Raw genomic sequence first — 24,273 nt, 5'->3', positions numbered from 1 at the left:
TTAAGATAGGATAGGAAGTACTTATAAACCTTCTCTCAGTCAAGTACAAATGCAGAAGAAACTGAAAAGCTGGTCAGGTATAGTCAGTCTAAGATGCACATAGAGGAGGACGAATGTAATTCAGTGGCTGAGCACTTGCCTTGCATGTGTGAGGCAGTGGGTTTGATCCTCCATAACATAAAAGAATAAGGTGTACAAAAACTATCCCATCCACATATATGACTATAATGCGCCAATAAAAAAATTGTAGAAAGAAGAAACTTTATAATTTAAACAAACAAAAAAACCCATGAAGACATGAAAATAGGTGTTCTCTTGTGGAATGGAGCTTTTTAAAAAATATTTTGCTTTCAGTTGTAGTTGGACACAATACTTTTAGTTTATTTATGCATTTATTTTTATGTGGTGCTGCGGGTCAAATGCAGTGCTTCACACATGCTAGGCGAGTGCTCTACCACTAAGCCACAATCCCAGTCCCGGGAATGGAGTTTTAAAAGGCTACTTTAAAAAATTTGGCAAGGAGAAGTAAGAGGCAAGGCAAATGGTACTTCTAATCACATTCTATTTGTTACCCTGGGGTAGATACATGTTAGTTAGGAAAATTTCTAATTGATATACTTTACAGAATGTTTTGAGGGTGAGAAGGATTGGGCTGACTTTAAACAGAACTTTTGATGTATGTATATGTTAATACTGAAATATCTTTTTGTTTAGGCCAAAAAACAAAAAAGATGAAATGTCCTTACTGAATGTTTAAGAAATAACAGCAAATTAGTCTGCAATTTTTAAAACTTCTTTGTCAATACATTTTAGACTCATTTCATCTAAAACTCTATTTTACACATGTAATTGGGGCTATGGATTTTGGAGATAACTGTCCTGTTTTTAAGACATCATCACTACTTGTAATTTGTCCTCATGAATTTTCAAGTCTTCTGGTGTAGCAAAACAAGAACTAAGAAAAATTCCAAGTTACAATAATTTTAGAAATAACTCTGCAACATTTGGTATAAGAGGAATCAAAACCAGGGAATCCAGTCAGGTAAAATGAATAAGGACTTAAGATTTCATTCTTGAAATTTAGTGTACCAGTATTAGACCATACTGTCAAACTAAGAGTGAAAGGAAAAAACATTCTGAAATAAATCTCACCAACTCTCACTAAACCAAAGAAAGTGTATCCTCAAGTTCACTAGGTGATGTTTAAATAAACTAAGCAAACACACAATTTTTACAATTATTATTCATCAGATTACTTAGACAAAATTGTGGTAAATCAAATAAATGCTCCTTTCACAATGCCCCCCCCCCCAATTGTTTCAAAAAATCTACAGAGTAAATAATTTGGATTTATATTCTGCTGTTTTCACCTCTTACATATAACTGCCTCAGACATGAATATAACCTCAGCAAAGGCTGTGTTAACTAAACATCTTCAAATTAGTCATGTTCATGATCACTTGTGCTGCTGAAAACAGGAGCAGAGACTATTACCTTAGTTGTTTTCTTTCATTTCTTGACTTCTGGGTACTTCATGCTGGGCTGACCAAATTCCTGGTCTTTGCTGTGGAGTCATGGCCTTCATCTTCTCTTAATAAATGTTTGTTGCCTGTGCCACCACAGTTGGAGTTTTTGTGCAGTAGAACATCATTCGACAACATGTCTGTTTTCACCTCTAGCCCACGGATTCCAGTTAGGAATCCAACACATACTGGTGAGAACAGAGGAAAACAAAGAAAAGAGAGGAAACCAAAGCAAGAAGGTAGAGTGATTAAACAAAATGCAATGAAGAGAAGAAAAGTGTGCAGAGAAAACTAGTTCTTTGCCCTGCCCCCAGGTCCTATGTAAACTTACTTTTGCAGTTGTATGAATCTTAGAACCAATATTCACACTATAGTGTGACAGCAGTTTTTCTTGCATTCATAATGGTCTCTAATATATCACTGCTGTTTTAGACTTCAAAGTAAATATGTTAGATTCTAAGTTTCACAGAGAGGTCACTGAATTTTTGCAATTATACTTGGAATATAAAGTTATTCTAAATAATTAAAATTATTTGCACAATAACACACTATATATTCCCAAATCAACAGAAGAATATATTCTGAATGTTTTTACTGCAAAGAAGTAATAAATATTTAAGATGACAAATAAGCTAATTACCCTGATGTGATCACTATACAATATATAAGAGAATGAAAACATCTATGTAGAAATAAATATATTCAATAATGTGTTAATCAAAATTAATAGTTTAAGTGAAATGACTATATAAATAGATGAAGATAAGTACAGCAGAGGAAGGGGAGCAGGGAAGGGGAGATGAGGAGAGGAAGAGAAAGTATTGGTGCCGCAGACTGGCTGGGCACAATTCAGGAGCCACTTGTCAAAAGAAACAAACTTTATTTTTAGAACCACACACGCCAAACAAAACCGCTCCTCAGGAAAAACCCTCAGAGCCCAACTGCCACCACCGGCTTCCCACAAGCCACTCTCCCAACCACCAGCCTCTCTACCTCCCACAATCCTCCTGCTCTTGAGGCTGATTGGCTGGGTCACGTGGGCAGAGCCAAAAAAGTCCCCCAATGAGCAGCTCCGTGGCCTGAAAGGGCAGGGAAACAGCCCAATGAGCTTCACTGCAGAGGAGCCAATCAGCTAGATGTTGCTGGGGCCGCTGTGAGTCAATCATCAGCTGGCAGTCTGAAAGTTTGCTAGGGCCCCTTCGGCTGTGGCTCTCAACATATTGGGGACTAAATAGCACAACCTACATTTTATGCTTACATAACTGAGTCAAATGAACCCCCACCTTGTGTATAACTATAGGACCCTAATAAAAAATTGAAAATAAAAAAAAATAAATGAAAATATACATTCTAAAATTAGTATGAATCCTTATAGGTATCACCTCATCATGAGTAAATGAAAAACTCCAAGTTTCTGTCCCTTTATGCAACAGCTAATTATCTGGCAAATACCTCTGAACCAACGTTTCCAGACCTCTCGAATCCTCTAAGAAGATTACAAGAAAGGAGGAGTCTTCGTGAACAAAAATTAAAAAAAAATTCTTTTTCAGGATTTTAAATTACCCACCTACCATATCCCACAGCCTAGGAAGAGCTTGTGCGGTGTGGCGTGAGGTGTGGCATGTGTGTTCTAAAAATAAAGTTCTTTTCTGCTTGATGAGTGGCTCCTGAATTGTGCCCAGCCAGACTGTGGCATTTGGTGGCCTGTAAGGGGAACAACTGAGGGTAAGTGATAAGGTAAACTGCTGGCCCCGGAGGGCACGGTGAGAGGATGGGTAGCCATTTTAAGATTCTTCTTTTGTTTTGTTTCACTTTTGTTTTAAGTTGCATGTCCCTGGAGATGAATGAGAAGGAAGAAAAACTGCTCACATCTGAGGAAAAACCATTTGCATCTGAGTAACAGATAGGGAGAAAGGCTGGATAGACATTTCAGGAGGATAGAAAGGCTGTCATAATGATTTTTTGTTGTTTCATTCTGTTTTGGTTTTGTCTGGTGTCATCTTGTTGGGTTGTATTATAGTTATAGTAGAAATATGGATCAGAAATTACTAAAAAAAAAAAAAAAACGAAAGAGTGTTAAGTAAATTGTTAGAGATAGGAGGCATCACAGTAAAATCAACAACAGCGAGGGCATATGTTGATACAATACAAAAATGTAGCCCATGGCTATTTAAGGAGGAGTTGTTAAATATATCACAATGGCACCATCATGGGGAATATTTAAGGGAAAAGAAAAAGAAAAATCCAGGAACTCTGCCAGTTGGCACTTTGCCATTGTGGATGTCCGAATCTTGTTTGCTTAGTCCAAAACCTTCAGTTCAGACAATGGTAGAGGAAGGAGAAGACATATTGATTCAAGTAAAAGAGAAGGTCTCTCGAGCTAGTCAGACAGAGGAAGAAAGTTTAGAGCAGAAAAAGCCATCAGGGGAAAAGTTACAATAGGAGACTGCTACTAACACCTTTCTATCACCAGAGGGCGGAAGTGCCCAACCAACAGCGCCACCTCTGTATGCTGGGAGGCCCCCAACCCCTGCAGTTGATAGATGGGATCCTGAGACAGGACCTCAAATATTAACATGCCCTATATTTGAGAAGGCAGGTGGGGTTGTGTGTGGACCACTGGAATTTGGAGGTGGGGACCCACAAGAAAAGCAGAGTGCACCTGGATCTGAGAGGGATGAGGTGCTTTCTTTGAAGAAGGAATCCCATACAATCCACAGGGACAAGGCATAATTGAAAGAGCTCATCAAACTATTAAAATGTACTTATTAAAGCAAAAAGAGGGAATTGGGAAGGGGTATATATATTCCCCAAAGATAAACTTAAAATAACCCTTTTTACTCTAAACTTTTTAAATTTGGATTCGTCAGGGCTTAGTGCTGCGGAAAGGCATATGTGTCCAAAAAGTGTACATAGCCCGAGGTACTTTGGAAGGATATTCTAACAGGACAATGGAAAGGTCCTGACCCAGTGATTGTCTGGAGTTGGGGGTCTGTTTGTGTGTTTCCACAGGGAGAACAGCAGCCGATTTGGATTCCAGAGAGATTAACTAAAGCGATTTCTACAGACCAAAAAGAAGATGATTTGGCTCAAATCCATAACAGCTGATATCCAGAACTCCAGTTTGGCTATCCTTCCATCTGCGACAGAACCAGGATGCTTTTTTCAATATCTATTTTATTATTGCCCTTTCCCACATCATGAAGTTCTATTTTTTTTTTTTTGAGCTCATACAGACCTAGGTTAATGTTTTGCTGATCAGTTCTATTTTTTGACTATGGAGTTTTTAAACATTGCAATGTAGATTTCACCTGTAAAAAGTTATAAGGCTTTTACTATTATGTCATGTGTTGTATGTATTATATGATGTGTGCACACTTGTGTTTTGTGTTGTATGTTTGTATGTATGTATGTCCATATATCATATATGATGAGCATTCATGAAAAAATGGATCCAGATTTTTTTTTAATTCATGGGATTTAAATGGTTTAATTTAAATTGGGTAAACAGCTGTTGAGGATTGTTTTAATATGTTTTAATATGTGAACAAAGGAGGTTTACAGATCTGTTTGTTTACTTTCACCTTTCCTTTTCATCATATTTAATAATTCTGTTCAGGATAATGTAAATTGTTCAGAAAATTGTTTTCTTTTAGTGACTTCTGGAAACTTACATAATTTTTTCTTTAGCTATTATTGCCAGAATTCCTATCTTCATCTCAGTGCCAGTGAAGACAAAGATAAAACCAATCTACAGCTTCTGCAATAGCCATCACTGAACTGCTTGCAGAACTTGCCTGGACTATGTGTCACTTGTATGCATTGTGAACTCACCTGTATGCATTGTGAACTATCTGTTGGTGCAGCGACTTGTGGTAGTGTTGGGGTATTTTTGCTGATGGTGTCTTCGGTGGTAATATTTCTCCAATTGGCTTGTTGTATCCTCCTCCCTTCTGCTTGTGATGGTCTTTCAGCTAAAATTTGGGGGCCAACAGAGGAGAGGTGAAGAATCTTACCCCCGGCCCCCACTGGTACAAAGGCCTCTCCACAGGTATGGCTGTATGCTGGACTGGTAGTCAGTGATGGGTAAGATCCAATTGCAATGGTATCAACCTAAGACAGGAGGCTGACGCCTTGAGGTCAGCTCATCTGATGACGGTAAGGACCATATGTACTATTGGACAACCTAAGGCAGGCACGGTCCCTAAGCCACATGCTTGTTGTTTAAACAGAGAGGGAGAGATGTTGAGAGCCACAGCCAAAGGGGCCCCAGCAAACTTCCAGCTGCGAGCTGATTGGCTCCTCTGCAGTGATGCCCATTGGGCTGTTTCCCCCGCCCTTTCAGACCACAGAGCTGCTCATTAGGGGATTTTTTTGGTCTGCCCGTGCGACCCAGCCGATCGGCCTCAAGAGCAGGAGGAGTCGGGGGGTTGAGAGGCTTGTGGGAAGCAGGTGGTGGCATTTATGCTCTCAGGGAATTCCTGAAGAGCTCCTGTGGTGCGGCATGTGTGTTCTAAAAATAAAGTTTGTTTCTGCTTGATGAGTGACTTGTGAATGTGCCCAGCCAGACTCTATTAAACTCTATTTTTTTTTTTGAGTCCTTTAATGCTGTGTTAGCCTAGAGAGACTTGTGGTAGTGGTGGCCCCCTCTGTGACTATACCTCTGAGATCACATGTTGCAGTCAGGAATCAGAACACAACTTCCTGAGATTTGGGAGGACTAAGTTCTAATAGCTTACCCTGCCTTCCATTAGCTGATTTAGGAATGTGTTTAGGATGCCTATAGTGGTATGAGCTTAAGTGAACTGAAATTAATCACTGTTTATGTCTTCTGGAAAATGCAGCTTTGAGTAGACTCAGAGTTCCAAAATGATTACACAGATAGACTTGTAATTTTTGTTTAGGTAGAAGATGGATTCCAGCTTGTTATGTTTTACGACCCTGCCTGATGTTACTTTGACATCTTGTCTCTTGACTGCCTCATTTTGAGCACCAGGGCAGCTCTCCATTCTATGTATCAAATATACTGTAGGATCTCATCAGTCACTGGTACACAGCTCGTTCAGACCATCATGCACCACTAGCCTAACATAGTCACTAAAGGAGTCTCACTGTATTTTTTCTCTACACACTATGTACCTGTAGTGTGTAGAGAAAAAATATGTCAGTTTGTTTTTCCTTATGTTTCAGTCATTATTATAATTACTATCTTTGGGAGGAGTCTTTTTGTCCTACTCCACTTAACTAGATGAGTCTAAACTCTGTATACACAAAAATGCAACCTGGAAAAAGAAAATATAACCATGGTTTTCTATTCTCTCTGGTAGTCATAATACCCCTTACCTATTTTTATCTCAGCAGTTGATGGTGCTTTTTAATCCTTAGAAGAAAGAGATGCCTGTAAGTGTCTCACCATCAAATCTAAGTGTAGTTGCATCTATGCCTATCTTTTGGGACTATTATCAATGCCTACTTCCTACAAAAGTTCAGTGTGATATTTTAGCAATAAAGCAAAAAAGACAATCATATGAGCCGTCACAGAAGTGGTTGCCCTTATTACTACCACTAACTAGTACATTTGAAATAGTCCAACTATTTCTGGTTTTTGTTCTGGTATTGTTATGGGGAGCCACTTCAGAAAACACTCTTAAGTATGAATTCAAATCAATGAGAGCTTTATTTATCTGTCCAGGGACTCTCACCCACTCATAGAGACTCAAACTCTTAGGGAGAACAGCAGCTCTCTGGTCCATTTTTTGAGAATTTATGGATAAAAACCATAGCTCAGTGATCTTCTTAGCATCGTGTAAGCAAGCCAATCAGAAATTAAAATAATAGTAGAAACTTCAAGTCCTAAGCAGGACTGAAATTTTCCAGTCAGCAAGCAAGCAAGTGTAGAAGCTAAAAAAAGCAATCAGCTTTTCAATTCAATTGACCACACATTTCTGAGTTTCAGCAGATACTAGACAAAAGTATTCTGAGTTTGAGCAGGGGACAGTGGGGGCAAAAATTTATTCCAAAGTCATGTAGACCCACAAATGCCCTCAAACCCAGGAAGTAGCTCAGCACAACCACCACTGCATCCTGAGTAGTATACAATTTGTGGAGTACAAAGTACAGAAAAACAATTTTTATAAGAAAACTTTCATTTTAATTTTTCAGAAACAGTTCTTGTAACAGATTTTTATAGAAGGCAGCAAAATGAATTCTTAGGCCCATCTCTGACAGTTTTTGCTTTATTTTATCTTATTTATCCAAATATTATGTCTATAATCTATATTTTTAACTAATATATATAACCCATAACTTACAATTTTACTGATTTTATTTATTAGTTTGCACCAAATGAGTATACATGAGAAATTGTGGAGCAGGTCATACAGTTAGTAGGTATATGTGAAGAAAAGTTTGGCTTGCAGATAATATATTGACTAAAATACTTACAGTCAACTTAAATGTGTTGTAGCTCATACTTATTTGATGTAAAAGCAGCTAACATCTAAATCATGCTAAAATTTATGCATATTGTCTATAAAGAAGCTTGGTAGCTTTCTTGATATGTCACTTACTCTTGACATATTTGATTTGTTTTGTTCTTCATAAGAGCTTTACTCAGATGTCAGGAAATCCACCATTTTATCTGTTTTTGAAAAATAAAATAATTTGTTTTAACTTTAAAACACATTTACAAAGAATACTGAGGGCTTCTTATGCTGTGATTTTATTAGCTGTTTAGCCATGTTATTTTTGTGTATTCTTACTGAAAAGAAAGACTAGATGTTGATGATTCCTAAGAAGTTTTGGATTCATAGATCAGTTTCTGATTTGATAAGAAAATGAAAATTTGAGATTTTCTTTCTTCACTTGCTTCTTTATTAACAACTTTCATACCACAAAGGGGTAGAAATCTTTCCATGTAAGTGTAGTTATTCAAACCATAAATCAAATCTCCTTATTAAGTACCTCCTAAATGTAAAGTGCTTATTATTTTAGCTGGAGGAATGTGGGACTATTCAAAAGCAGATGAAGATTTTGCAGAAGCAGCAAGCCCAAATCATGAAAGGAAAGTTCATCTTCATAGTGAACATAGAAAGGCTATATTGGCAAGAAACAAACTGGAATCTCTTTGCAAGAACCTCAGTGTCACAATATCATAATAAGACCTTTTTTTTTTTTTTTTGCAGGTGGGATTAGACTTCCTATCTATATGAATGGATTCTTCTCCTTGCTTGCTCTAAGTTACAATGGTTTAATAAAGACTTCTGGTTGATAATACCTAGGTACACTACAGGACTTATTAGTTTATTAGGCTTATTAGTTTATTATTATTACTTATTAGTTTATTATAGGTTTAGTGTTAAAAAGCAGGAGTCTTCTGGGAAACTGAGGCAGCAGGCCTTGACTTTTTAGTTGCCAAATATGTTTCAGAATACTTTTTATATCCAGGCTAATTATAAGAGAAAGTGTGGATATTAAAATTTATCCATAGTGGATGAAGAACAAAGAAAAGAGACTCTAGGTAGTATCTGTTCATTGGGGATCCTGTCTGCTCATATATTAGAGACATTTATACTATTGTGAGTTTGATTTTATCTGAGTTGATGTCTGTGTGAAGTTACTGCAAGTTTATGACACAGACTTACATGGCTTTATTACCTCACGAGTGTATGTTTGCATTGTGCTTTTAATTGTGCAGAATCTCAATTATCCCATCAAGTACATTCAGGGACTTTGCATATACTACAACTAATAATTTTATTTAGTTCATTAATTAGTTTTTAATGCCAGGGTCTTTTTGATTATTGAGGTAAGGATCCTCTGACACTGGTATCCTGGCAAGAATTTGAGAATAAGCTTTTAGAAATAATTTTATTTGTCAGTTGCATCTTTGGAAATGGAAGGCCTGTTGCAAAAAGGAACATGCAGGATCTTTAAGCTGGTCCAGAATGATATGCTGCCTAAGTAATGAAGACTGAAATAAATTGAAGTTTGAAAAGCAAACATATAGGTGCTTTTGAAAAGCAAACATATAGGTGATCACATGACATTTTATAGGAGGGCAGTTTGCATTTCTTAGATCAGCTACTTGTGTTGAAAACTTTCTTGTCATAAATTAGGGGTCATAATTGTGACAAAGAAGCAAACTTCAGAATAGCAGTAAGTTACCCCAAGTTGCAACAGAAAGTTTTACCCATGTACCATTAACATATTTTAGATACTAAATATTCAGCAGAAGGATGAGGAAGAAGGTCTAATAGAAGCAACTCTGCACTTCTAAATTACTTTACATAAAATCCAAGCCTAGCTGGTTTATATATATGGTTATAGAAGGCATTATGCTGAACCCCAGCAGCAGAACATTGAATTTTAGCATGTAGATTGTTTTTTCATATCCAGACTTACTGTATATTTTACCTCCAAATGCTCTCTATGTAAAAATTTTATGATTATCTGTATGATCTATTGTTCCTTAATTACATTTGCTATTTATGCTACAAAAATGGAAGCATTATACTATCTGGGAAAAATAAAGGAAATTGCTTATGATCTATTACCTAGTTGTGATGGTGGCCACTCACTCAATGAAGGGGAAGAAAAAGGCTACAAGTAGTTAGTGCCACTAAACCTGGTCATATATTAATTTACAAGGGTAGTGATCAAGTTTTATCCTAATGAAAAACAAACAGGCCATAACTTACTTTAGAGGTTAAGTTCACAGGGTAAGAAACTTTTCAAAAGGTAACATCACCTAATTTTATTATTACTTAGCTAATAAAATGTTATGATTTTATGAATGTTGAATCCCATTAGAGATTACAGTTGCTAATTAGAAATTTTGACATATTTAAAAATGATAAAGTTGTAAGTTTTGCTTGTATCTTAGGAAAATTTAAAAAGTTGACATGTATACAATTTCAGTTCTTATTTTAGATTCATCTACAGTTTTCTGTTCTTCATTGAAAAATTTTCCAGTAAGATTTTAATGCTTTCTAATTTGTTCCCCTCAACCCTCTCTCAGTTTTGCTTTATTATGTCCAGTTGCAAACTTGCTGTAGTGTGTCACTTAACCTCAATATCCCCTTTTGTTTCTAGCATTCATTTCATCTACTAATTTTTTCTTCTCTCCCTCTCTCTCTCTCACTGAGGATTGATCTTAAGGTCTCTGGATCACTGTGCCACATTCCCAGCCCTTCCTTCCTTCCTTCCTTCCTTCCTTCCTTCCTTCCTTCCTTCCTTCCTTCCTTCCTTTCTTTCTTTTCATTTAAATAAATTATATTCGTTTTCATTTCATTCTCACTGAGGTGCTTAGTACCTTGCTTTTGCTGAGGCTGGCTTTCAACTTGTGATCCTCCTGCCTCAGCCTCCTGAGCCACTGGGATGTTTAATTAAATTCTGGACGTCCTATTATTTCAATCTATTTGAATAAGCATCTTGAAATAAATTTCTTGTTAAAGTGTAACAACTTTAATACTATTTGCACCTACAATTTAACATTGCTTAACATATCCCTTGTTACTTACACGTTTTCACTTATAAATTTCCTACCTTGTGCTACATATTTTAAAAATGGATTTCATTTAAAATCCATTAAGGTTTTTATACATGTTTTGGATAATATCCTCAAGAATTTTTAATCCATAGATTTTCTCTCCTTTTGCCTTTTTTTTATTCAGAAAGTTTCATATAATTTATTTAATGCCTTTTTTAATTGTAACATTTTTCAGACACAGGGTGAATAGCTTTTATTAGATCTTTTATGGTGTCCTCAGTTTTTTAAAGAATTCTTTATATTTTGTTTTTATGAGTGATAATCAACCTCATAGAAGAATCAAATTTGAATGGTGTACATATTCAAAGTATATTTCTTGTAAGTCTTGTTTTTTCAGATTTGTACATAATATTTTTTTCTACTTTTTTCAGGATGCATTCAAATAATGATCAAATTATTTGCAATTAGGGACAAGTTGCCTTCATTTGTATACCTTATTAAAAATGAGTATTTTGCTAAGAGATGCTAACAGTATCCAGTATAAAGGGATATTCCAGTGAATTAAGTGAGAAATATGTCCAGGATTTCTGTGCATTATGAATTAATTAAATAATACTATATCTTATAATCCAACTTCCCTATGTAATGGTTTTAGCTTTATTTTAAGTGTAGGTAAGAGACAGGAAGTGCTAAGCTGATGATAGGATGGCCTGCCTAAAACACACCAACCATAGGACAGCAGAGGGCAGAACTATACGTGTACAAAAAGACCACGTTTTAGTTGTGCTGATATTTGCAGGAAAGCAAGATGTCATAACTGGTGTTTTGTTTCCCTGAAGTAAAATTCCACTGTGTATATAAACCACAGTTTCTTTATTCTTTCATCTGTTGAAGAGCACCTAGGTTGGTTTCAGAGTTTAGTTTTTGTTGAGTTGAGCTCCCATAAGCATTGATGTGTCTGTACCACTGTAGTATGCATATTTTAAGTCCTTTGGTATAAACCAAAGAGTGGGATAGCTGGGTCAAATGGTTGTTCCATTCCAAGTTTTTTAAAGACTCTCCATACTGTTTTCCAATTTTTAGCCCCACCAGCAATGTACAGATGTATCTTTTTCACCCACATCCTTACCAACATTTATAATTTCTTTGTATTCTTGATAATTGCCATTCTGACGGGGTCAAGATGAAATATTAGAATATTTTTGCTTTGCATTTCTCTAATCTTGAACATTTTTTCATGTATTTGTTGGTCAAAAGTATTTCTTCTGCAGAGTGTCTGTTCAGCTCTAGAGCCAATTTATTGCTGAGGTGTTTTTTATTTTATTTTTATTTTTTTTTTGTATATGTGTTTTTCAAGCTTTTGGCATATCCTGAAGATTAATATTATGAGGTGTATGTGGTAAAAATTTTCTTCCATTCTGTAAGCTCTCTCTTCACATTATTGTTTTCTTTGCCTTAAAGAAGAATGAAATTATGGCATTTGCAGGTAAATGGTTGGAGCTAGAGAATATCATGATAAGTGAAATAAGTCAAATTCCCAAAACCAAAGCCTGAATATTTTCTCTGATATGCAGATGCTAATTCACAACAAGGAAACTTAGGAAGAATAAGCTTATTTTGAATTAGGTAGAGGGAAGTCAAGGAAGAAATGCAGCTAATGGGGGCAGGAAGGATTGTATAAGAAACTGGACATTACTAATCTACGTACATATATAACTACATGGCCAATGTGATTCTATATCAACAAATGAGAAATTAGACTCCATTTCTGTGTGATGCATCAGTATAAATTCTACTTTCATGTGTAACTAATTAAAACAAATAAAAAATGAAGTAAAATCTAAACTTCATATTACTTCAAGTGCATGATAAAAATATAACTTTAAATAGGCCACATCACTGACATGGGTGTGGAAAAAGGGGTCTTACTCTCAGAGGGCTGACTGCTACTTTGTATTTGCAGCTAGGTGGAAGGTGTCTGGGTCTTTTAAAACATAGATATGTCCATTAATTTAGAGAAATGCAGTCTACCAAGATAGAAGGATTAGCAAGTGCTTCTTCACTTCACAAAAATATTAACTTTACCATGCAAAATATTTTGTTTCAGGAATATTTCATTCTTTTAATTTTTTAAGTATATGCATTTCTATACCTATTACATTCTCATACCTTTTCTTTTCAGTTTATCTAATTTTTTAAAAAAAATTGTATTCTGAAACAACTTATTAATCCTCTCCTCAATGAAATAAGACTTCATGATTTTTATACTATTTAATAAACTTATCAAATACAATTTTCCCCCCTTTTCATGCTAAGTGTATTTCTAATTCTCAATAATCTTATTTCAGTGAAGACCCAGAAACAAAATTATCATTTTTTAAAATTCACCAACACTGTGTAAAATCACATTTAACAGACCCAAATATATGTTATCATACAGAATTTAAGAAACCAAGAGTATTTGAATTTATAATGTACTGGTTGATACTTATGAATTGTAAATTTTAAATTAATTAAATGTCTCCTATACAAACCCTTATGAAGACTAATATCATTTATGTAAAATCTAATTTACCCATTTTTGACTTATATTACCCATGAAATCCAAGAATTTTGTTAAATCTACTTAACATTTCAAGTCATTTTTTTCCTTTTGAGGAAAAATCTTGGCAGCAAGAGGTATTACCCTTTAAACATTTTACAAAATCTAAGGTTATTTTTATTGACCATCTTGAGAAATATGGGATTACTAATTTTAAAGACATCTTTATTTAACCAATTTAAATTGTGAACTGAAAGGCAGTTGGCTCCACTTTTTAAATTTTTGAGTTCTCATTTTTATATGTGACAATTTTCATACCATGTACTAAATATAGATGTAAGCGTATATGTGTGCATAACATATAATACACAGCTATGCAAACATATACATAAATACTAACAGGAAAAAAAGATTTTATACCTTTTCTCTTTGTAAGTATATAGTTTGAGTTTTTTTTAATCTAAGCCAGTTTTCCAAGGTTAACTTCATAAAACATATTATGTCTGTCATGTATGTTTTCTCTTTAAGCAGCCAAAGATTGTTTCTCCATTGCTAGGTATTAACATGTGGAACAGATTAAAGGTATGTGTAGTTGGTGGTCCATATAGGTTAGTGGCAATAGGTCATCAATTGATCTATAATTCTAGCTGAAATTAAGTCTGAAATGTGAATATGCCTTTTTGGTCATTTGACAAGTTAGCCTTGGTTTGATTGTTATTGGTATTTTTCAGAATATCTCTGTTTTCTAGTTGTTAAAACAAGCTATAGAATTGAGGAGAAAATATGAAGCAATAAAACACAAGAAGTACAACTACAACAGCAGGTAATGAAGGTAGCTGTGGGGCACTTTGTTACCAGTCAGGGCCATCTGGAACAGGAGAATTAATCATCTGTCTCTTGGAAATTTCCATGACAATTAGGATTTGGCCAGGATTTTTCCTGACTTTAAATTGTAAGTTCTGAACTTCTTTGATCCAGGAATGTTGGGATGGCTGGTCACCCTGTCTTCATTCTCTTCTCAACTACAAGGATCCTAGATATTTTCTGTAATATCTAGAAACTTCTTCTCTGAGTTTTTAAAAATATGAATGTTTGGACAATTCTGCTCTCAATATACATATGTGTTTGCTTCTTTAAAACTTAGGAGTCCTATTTCAGTCTTTATTTAATTGTTTTATGTGAAATAAAACAAAAGGTGAAGTATCTGTTCTGGGCCAGACTATATGGGCAATGAACAAACATACTACATTTGGCCCCGAGACTCCATTTTATATAAGAAATGCTTCTCCCATGGAAACACCATGCCTCTGTACTTATCAATGGTTGCTTAGCAAAATATATTTGGCAACATAAAATGGCAATTCTTATACAATGTAATATTATTCTCTCTTTGTTTCCCATTTTGCTTGGGCAATGTACCCTGTCAGAAATCGTCTAGACATTAGTAACCATTCTTCAACTTGTACTCACCTAGAGTTATTTTGATCCACTTCCCTCCTGCTTATGATTATGGAAAGTCCTGTGAGAAATACTCAATGTATGCAGAATGAAAATATGAGTATAAACATTGCATTGAATTACTAACTGCTCAATTCAGCTTCTGTACTTCTCTCTTGCAACTATGTCAGCTGGATGTGATTTTTGCCTTTAAATACCTTGAAACACTTAGGCTTGGGACTGTTCCTTGAAGAAACAGTGTGAGTCCAGCAGAGAGCAGCCACCAGCTGGCTAATAAAGAGTCTGCCATTCAGACAAAGATGGCACTTGGTATGTTTTCTGAGCAGTCTGCCCCCCATAACAGTATCCTTGATCAAAGAAAAGATGGACAATGAGGTTGTGCATCACATCTCTGAAAGTTTTCTATTTGTGCTTTATAGAAATGGCAATTAAATGTGTTTAAATATGTTAAGTTCTGTGAAATTCACTCTTTCTTAATTAGGAACATGAATTTATTGGAAAAAAAATGTTGCCTGCTTGAAAATTCGTTACATAAATTTACATATTACGAATGTATATACTCAGTTAAGCTCTCATAATTGATTCTGAAATTCACTAATAACTAATAACTAATGGCATGCATCTTCCTTAGCACCACTGTTAAGTGTGATTCTCTTGGAACACTTAATAATACAGTGATATTAAATAACTCTACCACACCTTACAGTGAAACATTAGGAGGAGTCAAATACCAGAATTTTCCGTGGTAAATTATGACCCTGATAACATTCTTGCAGAAAATATCAATCACTTGCTTATCAGCCTTACACATTTGGTTGTCCATGCAAAGATATACAGGAATCAATGTGGAAAAGGGGCAAATTCGCTGAATGGCTTTGAAAGATGTCCTTGAACTTGGGAGAGATTGATAATGCTACAGAATCACAGAGGGCATTTTCCCAAAACCACACACCAGCTTCAATTGCCCTGTCCTTAGTGTATTCTGTCTTGTCTATAATCTATGCCACCCCCAACTCCTCCTGTTGTAAATCTTACTTTGTTTTCTTGATTATCACCTTTTCTTTTCCTGCTACCTGAACATGGCTTTCCTTTATAAGGATTTGTCTCATTCTCTGCTTTTATCATGTCATTTCACTGTATTTGCTGATGGTACTTATCAGTTCTATTGCTGCTTTTCAGCCCATAGTTTTGTAATCTAGCCACCAAACACAGCTTAGTAAGATGTTGGTAATTAAGTATACACTAGAGATCAACACTAAAATCTCAGAAAACAAAGCCTTTAACTAAAAATTTCATCTTAAATAAAAATTCACTTTTTAATTAACATATAGCAGTTGTACATAGTAATGGCTTTCTGCATGACTTTGCATAAAACCACCCTCCTGAACACACACTTTCCAATCTCTGGTAATTACTTCAAATTGTCTTTATTTAGCTTCCACATATGAAGAGAACATGTGGTACCTAGTTTTTGTTGTGTGTGTGTATGTGTGTGTGTGTGTGTGTGCGTGCGTGCCTACCTTATTCACTTAAACTCAGATTCTTCCATTTCTCTGAAAACAAAAAATTTCATGTTTTTATGACCAAATAGCACTTCACTGTATGTATGTATGTGTGTGTATATATATATATATGTGTGTGTGTGTGTGTGTGTGTGTATGTGTGTGTGTGTGTGTGTGTGTGTGTATATAAAATATTTTTTTATTCAATTGTGTTGATTGGCACCTAGATTGACATCATAATTTTGCTATTTTGAATAGTGCTCTAGGGAATATGGGTCTGCAGATATCTATTTGGCATACTTATTTTCATTTTCTTGAATATATTTCAGTGGGATTCCTGGGTCATGTATGTATATGTTCTTTTAATTTTTAAGGAACCTCACAAACTGCTTCTTATAATTGCTATACTCCATTTAACTTTCATTCAACAATGTGCAAGCATTTCCTTTTCTCCACATTCTCAAAGGACTTGTTATCTTTATTCTTTTTGATAACAGCCCTTCTTATTGGTATGGGGTACAAACTTACTGTTATTTTGTTTCAAATTTCCTTTGTGATAGTTTGTCTGCTGGTATTTGTACATGAAAATGTCTTATTTAGGTCTATTGCCCTTGTGTTTTGGGTTTTAGCATCTCTTAATTGTACTCCCGCTAAATTCTTTATTTATTACCAAATCATTCTTTGGCTTTGAGTTTATTTTTATGTCTTCATGAAGAAAAGAGTTAGCCATGTTACAATAAATCTAGAGATAGAAATATAAAAAGAATGATTATTTTGAAAAGTAACTTCATATTTAGGAGAATTGGTACTACATAAAACATTAAGGTTGTTTGAAATTTATCAACTATGCTTCAGTTTTTATAATTGCTGCAATAGATCTATGAAATAGATATTTTAAATAGTTATATTTAAAATTTTATAAACAATAAGGTTTCAAGGCATTTATTAGGTTATTTGAAATATTTTTGTTATTATTTCTGTTTCTTATAACTAGTAACAGCTTTTATTATCTTTTGAAAATAATGTTATTTTTAAAGATATCATCTTTTGAAAGTCTGCTATTTTAAATTGTTTACCTGAAACTCAGAATATCTATTTTCTTCTCTGTAGCTTTCTTTTTATAGAGGTAAATTTGAAGTATTTCAAGTGACCATGGCAAAAAGCACTGAACTATTTCCAATCTTCAGATAGGAAATGGAAAATGTACTTTCAGATTTTAATAGGGTATTACAAAAAGGAACTTATTTAGAAGGTGATTTTTGAATATAAAAATTCCATAAATGAACTGATAGTATGTCATTTTCATGTTTCATGGCCTATTTTATTTGAGTATTTTTCATGAAATTTATAGTTTGCTTATAATCTTAATACCTTAAAAATTGTGTCAATCTGGATGTGGGCATGAGCACATCTGTAGATTCAATTACTCAACAGAATGAGAATGGAGAATAGCTTGAGGCTAGGAGTTGAAGAGTGAGGGCAAAATAAACCTTATCTGAAAAGCAAATTAATTAGCTAATTAATTAATAAATATTCTATCATAATTATTGTAAATTTTTTAAGGACAGGGGGTATTTCTTTTAAGATTTCTTCAAATATTTCATTATTCTTCAGTTCTTTCACAAGCCTTTCACATATTAGATTAGTTTTTTTTTTTTTTTAATTCAATGCAATGTAACAAACCTTCTATTCCTGTCAGTGGAAGGGAATGGCACCCACAGTTCATAATCACAGGCATTACCTTCTCAAATGCAGAAAGGCCAGGGTTCTCTATCCCAATTAGGAGTAGAAAATGGCACCTGTGATTTATATCTGGAGGTAATAAGAGGTAAGACACAAGTGAACCAAATTCATTCAAAGAGAGCACATAATCACAGGCCCATGTTTGCACTTTAACTTTTTATATTTATTTAAAGGAAAGACTAATTGTAGTAGGGTTTATTTGAGAAGAAATAAAACATCTTCAATGCAGGGAGTAACACTTTTAAAAAAACTTGGTGAAGGGGAATGAGCTTAGAGCTTAAAACAACACACTGGACCTTGCATTCAAACAACTAGCATACAGCACAGCACCTTCTTATCAAGCAGCTTGACCTATGAAACAAGCATCAGCTGTGAGAAATTCATAAAAAACAGCAAAGTAGCTCCTGTGCTACGTATTACTTCTGGTAGTATCCAAAGCTAAAAGTAATGGGCATCTTTTAAAGATCCCAATTCTGATGTAATCCAAACCAGGAAGACTCACATAAGAATTTTTCCAGCTTTGTATTGTTTACTACAAACAGCTCTAGTATAAATTTTAATGTTACATATTTTACTCATTTTGATTCAATAATTGTTCCCCTAGTATTGTGACTTCAACCCATCTTATATACTAATATTTTTAAGCATTATTTAGATTCGACTTTGCTTGCATAGGACAGATTTCTGCTTCCTCCTCTTAATTTCTTTATATCCTTTTATACTACTAGTTAAGTCTCAAATCCCCTCTTATACTTTTCTTCTTTTTAATTTTAGTCTGTCTTATTCTTTCTTACCATTGCAGTTTTCTCTCTTCTTGGTTTTACTCCCTATTTAATGTGTATAACTAATAACTAATTTATCATCCTATTGTAGAATATTATTACCACTTAATGCCTGGATTAGAAGGACAGTATGGAACCCAATTAACAAGTTTTTCTTGTTCTTATGGTATGTACATTTTTCTGAAGTGATTGTAGTAAATCGATTTTAAGTTCTTCTTTCAATTGAGTACTAATTCTGAGAACAGAGAAGAATTCAGAACCTGGATATACACCCAGGCCAGTACTCTTAAGAGAAAGAATCTTACTAAATAATCCCTTGCATAAAAGTGGAAGCAATATTCATCTTAAGAGATGGGTAGGTATTCAAGGGCTTTGAAGCAGCAAGGGGGAAAAAAACTACCTCAGATAGCCTTAAGATTTTAACAACTGATGCTGTTGACACCACAAGGGAGAAAAATATTAGAGAAAAAATGTGAAAAAAATGCTCAACGCTTTAGCAATCAGGGCAATCACATCAAAACACCAAATTTTCATCTCATTGCACTCAAAATGGTAATTATCAAGAATAAAAATAGAATAAATTCTGATGGAATGTGGGGAAAATGGTACATTCATATATTATTTGTGTGACTGAAAATTAGTGCAGTCATCCTGAAATGCAATATAGAGATTTCTTTACCACCATATGGCCCAGCTATTTCAGTTATCTGTATTTATTTCCCAAAAGAACTAAAATCAACACACTATAGAGAGAAAAGGCACATTGATATTTCTAGCATCTTAACAATTGCCAATTACAAGACCAATTTGGATAAAAAAATGCTGTGTGTGTGTGTGTGTTGCACAGTTTCCCCTTCACCATAGAGAAGAAAGAAATTATGGCATTGTCTGGTAAATGGATGAAACTGGATAACATCAAGCTATATGAAATAAGCCAGACTCATGATAGTTATGAGATTAGTACAGTAGAGGAAAAGGATTAAGGGGAGGAAAGATAGGAAAGAGGATGAATTGTATAATGAAACTGACTAAATAGTTTTTGTGTGTGTATAAACATATACACACATTAATACAAATATACCATAGTGAATTTTACCTTTATATATTGTATAAAGAACTAATCTCAAAAAACTAAAGTATAAGACCAGTAGAGTAGAAGAAAGGGGATGTGGGGAGGAAGAAAACAGGGAAAGAGGAAGTACCAGGGGCTTTTTCAGAGTAAATTACATTTTACATAATTATGTCTAAAAAAACTCAATATGTATGATTATGAAGTACTAAATACAAATGTAGAAATTTTGTTGAAATAGATATATGTCTGCAGTACTAGTTAATATCTCAAATAGTTTTATTTTTTTATATGAATTTACATATGTAATAAACCTGGAACAGCTTTAAAAGTTTTAAAACCATTTTTAAAGTTATGTAGTGAAAAGTGTTATATAAAGAGTTATATAAATTTCAACTAAAAGTCTTCTGAGGGGCAATTTTAAGCAGAATTTGTCTTTGAAACCATCTTTAGCACGTATTATAAGAACTGAGATCTGTTGATATTTTTGGATTAAGTAATTGCAAAGCCTTTGATCATTTCTGCCTCCCAATCCTTTTCATTTTTCTTCCCATTGGGCTACAGTGGAAGGAAGACTATTAGATGTGTTGTACCTGTAGCACATACTCACTTTTGAAGAAAAACAGAGTTTAGTATTCCCAAAGTCTAGTAATATAGCTAATATATGTTCAATGTCTAGCTGGTATGGCAATGCGCTGAGAAGCCTCTGTGTTAGAGTCTCATCAAGTCTTGACCTTGGTCATAGGCACAAAATTCTTGGGAGTAAAGTAACTTGCTTGCTAGATAACTACAATGTTTATCAAGCTCCAGTGTTCCCAAATCTATCCACCTAATAGTAACTTCAGACAATGGACTTTCTTGAGAGCTGCACAAATCTCCTTATATTACATATTGTACCTGTATAATGTAATTGCAGAATAATCAACTTTACTGATATTCTAAACAATCATGTAGTTATGGTACTAATGACCTAATGTAACCTATTGGTATAAATAAACATGGCTGCTTGAAAGGGACCACTTTTCTGCTTCTGCACCTTGACTTTCCTTCTCCCTTATGATTATTCCTTTTAGTACTGCATGCTGCCTAACAATCTTGCAGTGTTTCAGACTATCCATATCTATAACTGCATTGTGCATTGTCTATTTCTCCCTACGTTGAAAGGCATGTGTTGATTCCTCTTGCAATGTTTATGTTTTTGTATTTGTTGCCTTCATCTGTGCACATGTTTATCATAATTTAACTAAGAAAGTTTCAAATCATACTAATTTTAATCTGTATAAGCTCTGTAGTTCATCATTTCAATAGAAAGCAAACATAAAATTCCAGCAAGAGACAGTGCATACTTGATTCATATTTGCTTTTGGATAGTGCATATGTCACTTGATAAATTGAAATGACCACAAGACCTGAGTCCTTAAAAGAATAGCTCGATGAAGATGTCATTTGTAAAGAAAATAGTAATGCACACAACTCATTGTATCAACAGACTTTGTGTAACTAAAATCCAGATGTTTAAAACAGATGTTTAAAAAAATCTAGATCTCAGTACTTGGAGTGGAATATGTCTAAAATTTCAAATATGCTTCCATTCCATTCACAATAACCTCAACAAAAAGGAAAATATCCTGGAATAAATGTATTAAAAGAGGTGAAAGTCATCTACAATGAAAACTATAGAACATTAAAGAAAGAAATTGAAGAAAACTTCAGAAAAATGGAAAGATCTCCCATGCTTCTGGATAGGCACAATTCATATTGTCAAATGGCCATGCTACCCATAGGTTTAAATAGTTTTACTTATATGATTCTGTCACACTGGTGGTCTGAAATACTGGAAAATAAAAAAGTTTAATGTAGGAATCAAAAAGTTTTAGAATCAGTTTATTTGTAAACTCTAATTACTATCCAAGTGAAAGATCTGTAGAGTAGAGAAAAAGAAAACAAAATGGAATAATTGAGTTACCCTGAAAATGAGCCACACAAAAAGGAACTTCCTAACCTCTTTGATAAATACACCATTTAGCAATTAAATAAAATAATTATACCCTCTAGTCTCAGGTTAATATATTATTTGAAATTTAATGAATCTTAGAGTTAATATTAACAACTATATTTTACTGGAACCCTGTTGAATATGGATATATTCTTTGGGAAGGCAGTTGAAAGCCCACCACACATCTTTGTTTTTTTTTTTACTTGAATAAAGGCTTTTAAGGAATTTACAAGACAGACAATTATTTGAGCTTTTAAGGACCCAAGTCCTTAAAAAATTCACACACTAATCACAAAGTAGAATATAATAGTGATTAAGAACCTAAAGATAATAAAAGTGCATTACCTATGACATACAATTGTAAAGGTATGAATGGGAAAAATACATTGAAGTTTTTTAGAAAAGTATTAATAGCGAACACTGAATACAGTTAGCTGTAATGAGTAACTGAAGGTCCTTGATACGGAAATGACAAAGTGCATCTAACAAGATTAGTTCCAACAGTGTCTTAACTCCTTCTTGATTCCTTCCTTTTAAAACAAAATTCAAAAAATATGTTTAAGGGGCATAATTTGAGTCAAAACCAGGCTTCTAAAAAATAAGAAATGTTTACTTTTGGACTAGGAATTTAACACAGGGGCACTTTGCCACTGAAGTCTTTCAGAGTTGCTTAGGACCTCACTAAGTTGTCGTCAAGGCGGGCCTTAAACTTGGGATCCTCTTGCCTCGGCCTCTGGAGTCAACTGGGGTTACAGGAGAACCACCATGCTCACCCCTAGAAATGACTGCTTTTTGACCCTGGTAGATCATAATGTGAGCTAGGGAAGGAGACTAGATTTGTGGATCTGATGTAAATTGTTTTCCTAGCCCTGTAAAAACTCCATGAGTTGATACTATTTTAAAGCCAGTTTTGAGGTTGTGATTAACACTGTCCCCCATTTCTCCAATAAAAAAATTCATTTGATAGCTGTCACTACTTGTAAATGACCTTCATTTCTGAAGGTATGGCCCAGGGTGTCAGCATGGATTGAATGATTATTAATGAATATTAATGGCATTTTCTTTGCTAATAAGAGAACGGCTAGTAGATACGAAAAGAACAATAGAGGATAACCCCCCAGTTACCCATATCTGAATTAAATAGGATTAGAGACAAGTATAGGCAATTTTTTTTCGGTGGTGGTGCTGGGGATGGAACCTAGGGGTCCTCCACCACTGAGCTACATCCCCAGCCTTTTTTTCATTTTTTTTATTTTGAGACAGGGTCTTGCTAAGTTGCCCAGGCTAGCCTCAGGGTTGGAACCCTCCAGCCTCAGCTTTCCAAGTAGGTAGGTTTCCAGGTTTAAACCACCATACCCAGCTTAATATAGGCAATTCTTTTTCTAGGATTTATTTCTCTCTGCCCTAAAGCTAACAGGGATTCTATAATCTAACCCCACCTACCTGCCACTTTATGGGCATAGGAGGATATGATATTTATTTTTGGGTTTTCATCTACAATTCCTGGCTCATCACAGAATCTCTAATCTTACCACTTTTCTGTCTTAGAGCTGACCATAAAAATATTCTCTAACCTACCCTTGTCCCTTGTCATAAAATGGTCCTCATTCCAGAAAGGTCCTGCCCTACACCCTATATAGGATGGAAAGAGGACTTCTGCCCAAATGGGCCAAAAAGAATGCTCAAGCAGAAAAACTTGGGCAGGGGGACTCCTCACCCAGTCCATTACAGTCTGTTAACATCAGATATGCAATAGTCTCCCTCCATAAAAACCCGAAGGGACTGAATTTGGAGAGCTTCCAGATAGCTGAGCAGGAAGAGATTTCTGGAAGGTGGGGCACTGGTAGAGAGCATAGAAGTCTGCACACTTTCCACTATGCCCCACCTAATGCATCTTTCATTTGTATCCTTTGTAATATTCTTTATAATAAACTGATAGACGTGTTTCCCTCAGTTCTGTGAGCTGCTGAAACACATTAATCAAACCCAAGGGTAGCGGGGGTCGTAGGAAACTTCATTTACAGCCAGTCAATCAGAAGCCCAAGTCAAACAACCAAATCATGCGATTGGCATCAGAAGAGGGGGAAATCTTAAGGATTCAGCTATCAGACTATGGGATCTGACGATGTCTCTAGGTATAGTGTCAGAATTGAAGGACAGCGGGCTGG

At 34.8% G+C, this 24,273-nt stretch overlaps 1 pseudogene; it reads left to right on the top strand.

Annotated features, from left to right (window-relative positions):
* The first annotated feature begins 1,659 nt into the window (after positions 1-1,659).
* LOC143639826 (KATNB1-like protein 1 pseudogene) overlaps positions 1,660-24,273 on the top strand; it is a 37,100-nt pseudogene continuing 14,486 nt past the window's right edge.

The sequence above is a fragment of the Callospermophilus lateralis genome, chromosome Y (genome assembly GCF_048772815.1).
Source record: "Callospermophilus lateralis isolate mCalLat2 chromosome Y, mCalLat2.hap1, whole genome shotgun sequence".
In the NCBI taxonomy this organism is placed as follows: Eukaryota; Metazoa; Chordata; class Mammalia; order Rodentia; family Sciuridae; genus Callospermophilus; species Callospermophilus lateralis.
This window is presented reverse-complemented; position numbering and strand designations above follow the sequence as displayed.